The 9375-nt window shown below is 42.7% G+C and overlaps 1 non-coding gene across 1 annotated transcript; it reads left to right on the forward strand.

Annotated features, from left to right (window-relative positions):
* The first annotated feature begins 7954 nt into the window (after nt 1–7954).
* trnav-uac (transfer RNA valine (anticodon UAC)) lies at nt 7955–8027 on the forward strand. The gene has a single exon. It is a non-coding gene; the product is annotated as a tRNA-Val (tRNA).
* The last annotated feature ends 1348 nt before the right edge of the window (nt 8028–9375 follow it).

Consider the following 9375-nt stretch of genomic DNA (forward strand, 5'->3'; position numbering starts at 1 on the left):
GGAAGATATTTTTTCACAGAGGGTGATCGATATCTGCAAAGTACTGCAGAGGAGGTGGTGAAGGCAGGTACAATTGCTAAGTTAAGATACATTTAGACAGGCACCTAAAAAGGCAAAAGATATGAACCTAATGCCGGGGAACAGGATTAGTGCAGATGGACAAAAAGTTCAACATGGATCTGATACACCCAAGAGCCTGCTTCTGTATTGTTCACCTCAATGACTTAGTGTAAAGAGTGGTTGATGGTCATTATGAACCAAAGGGCCTGTTTCTACAAGAATATGACTCAGTGACTTAAAATATAAACACATTTTAGCAGTGTGGTGCTCAATAATCTGTAAACATCCACACATTTAAAGAAAACAAATTAAAAGAAACTTCTTATTAATTTATTTAAAGAACAGAAAGACCCACATTAAAATATTCGCAGTGCAGCAGATTCTCGTCCAAAGCACTCAATATTCAAATTTATTCTTGTTCTTAACAGTAATATATGAGTGAAAGTTACAGAAGACAATCTGGCACTTTTTGAACACAGAAATTCATCAGTTGCCATGGCAGCCAAGTCTGTGCAACTGCAAATAAATTGCCCCAGAGTATGAGTGAGATTGGGGAGCTGCTTCTGATTGGCTACATTACATACAAATCGTGAGATTTTTGCATAGTTTTGGGTGGCAGAGTGATATAAACTGAAGACTAATTATAACATGTTTGCTTTTTTATGATATACGAAAATGTTACTGTGATATTCCCACAGGATAATTCCTGTGCTCTGTTGTAGAATAATGTACAACTCATTTAGACCTGGAGTATCTGGAAAGCACATCCATTTATTATGGCAACTCATTCTTAATTAAGTTGATCTAACTGGCTACTGCAATTTACTCCTAGTGGGTGGATGGAGAATCATTGGGGGGTGAGTGGATGACATTAACCATGAGAATGCAGAAGGAAAAATAGGATTGGTTCAGATGGTTGCTTGTTGGAGCTGGCACTCATGTAGTTGACCAATCTGGCATTGACCTTGCCGAGGAGGGTTAGTTTGGTTCCCACTGGGATAGAGCCAGTATATCTTATGGAAATCCTCTTTGACTTTGTACAGTGCCCATGCTGTATGCTGTAAAACAATACAGTACATTAAGTACTATATACTATGTAGTATTAATGGTAAGACTCTTGGCAGTGTGGAGGATCAGAGGGATCTTGGGGTCCAAGTCCAAAGGACACACAAAGCTGCTACACAGGTTGACTCTGTGGTTAAGAAGGCATACGATGCATTGGCCTTCATCAACCGTGGGATTCAGTTTAAGAGCTGAGAGGCAATGTTACAGCTACCCCGGTCAGACCCCACTTGGAGTACTGTTCTGATCGCCTCACTACAGGAAGGATGTGGAAGCCATAGAATGGGTGCAGAGGAGATTTACAAGGATGCTGCCTGGATTGGGGAGCATGCCTTATGAGAATAGGTTGAGTGAACTTGGCCTTTTCTCCTTGGAGCGACAGAGGATGAGAGGTGACCTGATAGAGGTGTATAAGATGATAAGAGGTATTAATCATGTGGATAGTCAGAGCCTTCTTTCTGGGGCTGAAATGGCTAACACAAGAGGGCATAGTTTTAAGGTGCTTGGAAGTAGGTACAGAGAAGATGTCAAAGGTAGGGTTTTTTTACGCAGAGAGTAGTGAGTGCATGGAATGGGCTGCCAGTGACAGTGGTGGAGGTGGATACGATAGGGTCTTTTAAGAGACTCCTGGATAGGTACATGGAGCTCAGAAAAATAGAGGGCTATGGGTGACCCTGGGTAATTTCTAAAGTAAATACATGTTCGGCACACCATTGTGGGCTGAAGGGCCGGTGTTGTGCTGTAGGTTTTCTATGTTTCTATGTTTCTAACAGTGGCCCATCAATATTAAAATAGCAGTTCCACACAATAGATAATGTGCATGAGCTTTGGTTCAATAGACATGGAACACATTGGCTACTGGGAAGTGGTGGTAGGTGAGCTTCTTGTAATGCTGTTCCCTGTAGGGATAGCAGAGAGACCCTTCTTTAGTTACCACATTTAGATTTGTCTATGTTATTGAACGTGGTTACCATTAGAGTGTCTGTTACCTCTTGGTTTATCTTCCACCTCTGGCAATTGTGGACTTGTGACTGAAGCTCTTCACTGCCACATTCCAAGGTTCCAGCAGGGATGGCATCAGTTCTCAAGGCCTTGACATTTCTGAGTCAGGATTTGACCTGCTGGACTTCTTGCCGATCAGGAGTTAGGGGTGGGGGGAGGGGCGCCTAAGATGGAGTCCAGGTCACTCGTGTAAGGGACAACATTGTGATTGAGCGGGTCTTAGAAGTGTTCCTTCCAATTGCCTTTTTGGAGAACTTGAGGACATTGACACTGAACTCCTTACATCAATGTTTCTGTTGATGCTGATGTTTTGGGGCAATGGTAATAGAGATAGTTGAACAGACTAGGTAGTAGTCAAGCTCACCTAAATAGTCAACCAACCTATCATCAGTAGCTGTCATGGTGCAGGTGACATGGACATCTTTGTGGTCCCTCATGCAGATGATGCTCTTGTCTAACAGGTGCCAGTGCTTCGATCAGGGTGTCCCTTTGGACTTTGCACCCCAGTATTAAAAAGTGAGTGGAGCCTGTCGGAACTTGTCTGTGGAGTGGGAGATCGGGAGAGGGTTGGAGACTATTACTAATAGACTTCACACACTAATTTTAAAGAGTGAGTAGGGCGTGTCAGGATATGTCTGCAGAGCAGGAGATCACTTGGGTTAATAGTAATTTAGCAAGGGCCAATAAAAAGAAGTGAGGTTTAAGTGGAGCAGTCATTATTGGAGTGGACGCTTTGGCTCAACAGGCTTCATCAAGAACAGATGGAGGGCAAGGTTGCTGAGTTACTTGGCATCATTTATTTGATTGTAGAGTTTAAGCTCAAGAAGTTGCAGCCAAAGATATAATAAGCTAGGCAGAAAGAGGTAGTTAAGGTGGCAGTTCAGGCAGCGGAAAGCTCCTCCTGTAAAATGTGGGATTGCAGAGTACCTGACAGTCTCCCTGATAACTACATCTGCAGGAGGTACACCCGACTTCAGCTCCTGACTGACAAGGTCAGCGAACCGGAGCTGGAGCAGGATGTACTCAGGACCATCGAAGTGGTTGAAAACCTCAACAGATGAAACATTTACTGAGGAGGTCAAACCCACAGTACAGGCTTCAGACAGTAGATGGATGACCACCAGGAGAAATAAGTAGTCATTGCTCTGGCTATTCCCCTCAGCACAAGGATACCGCTGAAGGGTGGGGAGGAGGTGACCTATCAGGGCATAGCAGCAGCTGCCAGGCCAACGGCACTGTGGCAGGGAAGGGTAAAGTCAGCCAGAGTAACAGTGTTATTTTTTATTTAGCATTTCCTTTTTTTGTATGTGATTTTCACTTATTCTCTCTTGGTGTGCCTATATTGGAATGTGTTTGAAAGAAAACATCTATTTCTGCAAAGAAGATGCTATCTACTGAATTATTAAATTGGATCATATTGCACAGGCTGCTGAATTTTTAAAAATCAAAAAAAGAAACAAAGCTTGATTCCCACACCATTAAGTCATTTATTGAATATATTCACTATTTAAATGCAAAAGTAATATCTTTAATGTAACCATAAAAACAGAAATAATTGAAGAATATGTTTAAACTTGGGATACTTGATGGGTAAAATACATTTTTCGTAGAATACGTGTTGATAAAATATCCATAGAATATAAGTAACAGAATTAAACGTTAGAGTTCAACTGTGAAGGGGTTTCTGATATTGAACTTTGAATATGAAGATGGTAATGGAAGTTACAAAACATAAGAGATCACAAGATAGTTCATCTTTGCTGGTTTCTTAATAAAGAATCAAACGTGCTTTCATCGACTTAGAACTTTATCAGTGGAGAGCCCATCAGAGTGTCAACCCCCCACTTGGTCTCTGAGCCATTTTGGTTTGCTTGGAAGTAACTGCTATAATTGATCAATAAAAAAATATCATTGCCCTCAACTTACTCACTAGTTGGGGAGGAGGCACAGACAGGAGATTCTGTGGCCATGAGAGAGACACCAGGATGGTGTGTTGCCTCCCAGGTGCCAGGGTTCAGGACATCTCAGAGTGGCTGCAGAAGATTCTCAAGAGGGAAGGTGAGTATCCAGAGGTTATGGTGCACATTGAATCTAATGACATATATAGAAAGGGGAAGAGGTTGTGTTGATGCGCCATCAATAACTCTCGGAGACAGGAAGTGAACGATAGGCTTTTATTAGCAGCAAAAAGGGAGCACGACATCTCGGAGACTGAAGGAGGAGCAGTCCCCCAATCGCCTTTATACCAGGGTCTGTGGGAGGAGCCACAGGAGCAGTCAGCAGAGGGGCGTGTCCAGACAGGTATACATAGTTTACCACACGTGTGCAGTGAGTATAGGGAAGAGGCTGAAGAACACGAACTCCAAGGTAATAATCTCTGGGTTATTCCCAGTGCCAAGTGCTAATCAAGCAAGGAATAGGATAATAGTACAGATGGATGAGTAGCTGAGGACCTGATGCAGTGGGCAGGGTTTCAGATTCATGGATCAATGAGAACTTCTTCTTGGTAGGGGTTGCAATGTATGGATCTATTTCTTACAGAGCAATGACTCCCCTTAGCACTACATATGGACTGTTGTCTACGCACACATATTGATCTGTGTCTGTGCATGCGCATTGAGATCTGTTGTCTACAATGCACATTGTTCTCTCTCTCACTGCAATGTGAATACACCAGTTACAGCCATCTCCCACGCGTGCACTTTTATTTAATCGATATGTAGTTGCAAAGCCACAACAGGAGTGATCTGTACAAGAGGGATGGGTTACACGTAAACTGGAGAGGAACTAACGTCCTGGCCAGGAGGTTCTCTAGTACTACTCAGAAGGTTTTAAACTACTTTGGCAGGGGAATGGAAAGCAGAGCACCAGGTTGGAAAGTGGAGGGCTGGAGAGGAACGTAAGTCAGGGTCAGCAAAAACCCTCCGAGTGCAGCTGTGATATTGTCCCTGATTAGCTGTGTAACTCCCCCATCTCTTTCTACCTTTTCTAAATCATCGAAACCCTGGGACATTAAGCACCTGTCACAGCCATGATTCGGCAGCACAGTAGATACGGCAAATGTGCTTATGAATTTGCACGTGTCAGCTAATTATTATTTAATTGTGGTAGTAGTTAACTCCATACTTGTCGTCGTAGTGCTTGGCGAGACTTGGACAGAGCACTGCAACGCTTTGCTGCCTGTTTTGCTTTTGGCCTTCCCTGAGAAATTGGACTTTCAAGTCAACTGACTCTGAAGACTAGCGGGATTCATTTAATGTTTAGATGTTCTTTTTAGCGGCAGTGTAAGCTTTGTTTTCCATTTGAAAGTTTTAGTTAACAGCCCTGTTTGGCCTTAATGTTTATTGTTTTATTTTCCCTTTAACACTGTTCGTATTAAAGTCTGTGAACTATTGACCTGCTTCAGTATCTCTCACTCCGCACTTGGGCCATATCCAAACCTGGTAACAGCACCTATTCCATCAAGTGTTCCTCATATGTTAACCCTTTCATTTCCAGGATCATTCTCGTGTAACATCTCTGAACCCTCTCCTATGCCAACGCATCCTTTCTTAAGCAAGGGGCCCAAAACTGCTCACAATACTCCAAGTACGGACTGACCAATGCCTTATAAAGCCTCAGCATCACATCCTTGCTTTTATATACTAGTTCTCTCAAACCGAATGCTAACATTGCACACAAAATGCTGCCTGGCCTGCTGCATTCCACCAGCATTTTGTATGTGTTGCTTGAATTTCCAGCATTTGCAGATTTTCTTGTTTGTTAACATTGCATTTGGCTTTCTTAACACTCAAACCTGCAAATTAACCTTGACTGAATCTGGCACAAGGACTCCAAAATCCCTTTGCGCCTCAGATTTCTGAATACTCTCCCTATTTAGAAGATGATCAACCCTTTCATTTCTTCTACCAAAGTGCATGGCCATACACTTCCTGATACTGCATTCCATTTGCCACTTTTTTGCCCATTCTCCTCATCTGTCCAAATTTTTCTGCAGACTCTCTGCTTCCTTAGCACTACCTGGCCCTCTCGCTATCTTTGTATCATCTGCAGATCTGGCCACAAAGACATCAATTTCATCATTCAGTTCATTAATATATTGTATAACATAAAAAGATACAGTCCCAACACTGGCCCCTGTGGAACAGCACTAGACATTGGCAGCCAACTAGTAAAGGCTCCATTTATTCCTAGTCTTTGCCTCCTGCCAATCAGTCTCTCTTCTATCCATGGAAAACAGACCATAACTTCTTCAGTCTGTCCTTATAATTGAACTGTTTCATTGAAGGCATCATGTTGGTGAATGCTTTCTGGTACTTTTGCATCTTATATATATCATGATCACAGATCCACATGCAGTACTCTGGCTGAGGTCTGATCAAACCTTTATAAAGTTGGATCATTAACTATTTCCTTCTGTGTAGAAAGCCCAAACTAAAGAAGGCCAATACCCCTTTCTGACTGTTGCCAATGCTGAGTTCCTCCAGCATTTTGTTTGTGTTACTCTGGATTCCAGCATCTGCAGAATCTCCTGTGTTTGGACCCCATACACCTTCCTAGTCATCTTACCTGCCACCTTCAATGATCGAAGGATTTGTACTCCAAGGTCTGTTTGTTCCTCAGCTTGCTATAAGACTTTACCATTCATGGTGTATACCCAAGCCTCATTAGTACTCCCAAACATCATCTCACATTTACCTGCATTAAGCTCCATCTATCATTTTTCAGCCCATCTCACCAACACATTGATATTACTCTGCAGCCCAAGACTACTCTCCACTCTATATACATCTTCACATTATCCAGTGTGAGTCCTGAGGCTCCTGTACCTTCTTCCTAATGGCAACAGTGAGAAGAAAGCATGACCTGGGTGGTGGGCATCCCTGATGATGGATGCTGCTTTCCTGCGACAGTGTTCTGAGTAGATGTGCTCATTGGTAGGTAGGGCTTTACCCATGATGGACTAGGCCACATCCAATACTTTTTGTTGGAGTTTCTGTTCAAGGGCATTGGCGTTTCCATACCAGGCTGTGATGCAGCCAGTCAATATACCCTCCACTACACATGTGTAATACCCTGCTAATGGAATGGTCTTTCTGTAGAAGCAGTGTTTGGGTTATGGACAGAGATAAGGGGTTCTTTAGAAAGTGAGCCATCCAATCAGGAGAGTGTTTTTGTTTTGTCTGCCTGACACCGGTGTGAGCTGGGGTCTTTGTTTGGTGGGAGATGATGAGAGAAGATCGGTAGAGAACTGGTTATAGGATTCAGCCCGGCGGGGTACCGTGATTTAATGAGCAACCAGTGGACTACTGAGGATCGGTGAATATGACTTTTGGGAAGAGTTAAGCTCCAACTTGTGCACATTTGACTGTTTAATTATAATGGGCCCTTTTTGTTTTTATCTTTCTTTTCATTACTAACCCTTTAGGTAAGTTAACATTCATAAATACAATTCCTTTAATCATATGCCATGTGCTGTCTGTTATTTCTTGGCACAGGAACAGGGTAGCAAATCATGCAAAATTCAAACAAACCAAGGTTTGGGGTAGGAGAACTATCCAAACCTCATGGATTTGGTGGGACCAGAGTGTGTCTTCCCTAGATGAACACAGCCCAAGCAAACTGGGGTTTCACATGTGCAAAAGTTTATTAAACTTTTAGATGTAATGCTGAATCTTTGCGAACTCCCAAGTAACTAGAGGTGCTTTCTTTGTAATTGCACTTATGTGCTGAACCCAGTACAAGTCACAGAGGAATTTAAAGTTGCTGACCCCCTACACCTCTGATCATCTGATTAGGACTGTCTCAATGAGCCCTAGTTTCCACATATGGCTCCATAGTGTAGTAGTTATCACATCTGCTTTACATGCAGAAGGCTCTGGGTTCAATCCCCAGTGGAATCAGTATTTAGCATTTATCAACACAATGGAAACTAACTCCATTGTTAATTCGGTTTTTGCAAGAACATAGTGATGTTCTGTGTTTCACATCTGAATGATGCTAAGTGCACATATTTTGCTCCCTCTGTGACTGAGGGCTTTCTCCAATGACTCTCAGCCATCTCTTAGACTGGTTTTAGATGTTTTTAGTTGTTAGGATTTCTGCTAAAGATATGCACAGTCCTCTATTGGTGCTAGCAATTGAAACTTGTACATGTCTCACCCATTACTAGGTAATCTTCCCCATTATCAGCATTCATTTCTGCATCCTGGGGCTATTTATTTTATTTTTAATATTTACTGCAAACTCTTCCTCTGTTACATCTTTGGTGTAGATACCATCAGACACATATTGTTCCGTGTCATCATATACTTTTAATCAGAATCAGTTCTATTATCACTGTCTTATATGACATAAAATTCGTTGTTTTGCCGCTGCTGTACAGTGTAACTAAATAGTGCAAAAAAAGGAATAATCAGATAGTGTTCATTGATTCAAGGCCATTCAGAATTTGGTGATAGAGCTGCCTAAGTCTACAACCCTCTTGCGGTTCAGGGCATGAGTGGCTCCGTACCAAGCGATGATGCAGCCCGCCAGCATGGTCTCCACCCGATAGCTGTAGAAAATTACAAAAGCTTTGATGACGTACCAAATCACCTTAAGATCGTAATGGAGTAGTGCCCCTGATGTGCCTTTGTGATTGCATCAATATAATGTTGACACCAAGAAGTTAAAGGTCTTCACCATGTTCACTTCTGAGCCTTCAATGAGGACGGGTGTGTGAAAGGGAATGAGGAGGGGATCCAGGAGAGAAGAGGAGAACAAGTAAGAAGCCAGAGTGGTGAATAGAAGAAGTTTATTTCTTCCACCAAAGTGCATGACCATACACTTTCCAACATTGCATTTCATTTGCCACTTCTCCCTGCAGGCTCTCTGCTTCCTCAACACTACCCGCTCCTCCACCTATCTTTGTATCATCAGCAAATTTAGCCACAAATCCATTAATCCCATAGTCCAAATCATTGACGTACTTCGTAAAAAGCAACAGACCCGACAGTGACCCCCTGTGGAACTCCACTGGTAACCGGCAGCCAGCCAGAATAGGATCCCTTTATTCCCACTCTCTGTTTTCTGCCGATCAAGTCAATGGTCCACCCATGCTAGTAACTCCCTCTGTAATTCCATGGGCTCTTATCTTGCTAAGGAGCCTCATGTGCAGCACCTTGTCAAAGGCCTTCTGAAAATCCAAGTACACCACATCTTCTTTGTCTACCCTGCTTGTAATTTCCTCAAAAAATTGCAGAAGGTTAG

Source organism: Hypanus sabinus, chromosome X1, assembly GCF_030144855.1.
Source record: "Hypanus sabinus isolate sHypSab1 chromosome X1, sHypSab1.hap1, whole genome shotgun sequence".
Classification (NCBI taxonomy): Eukaryota; Metazoa; Chordata; class Chondrichthyes; order Myliobatiformes; family Dasyatidae; genus Hypanus; species Hypanus sabinus.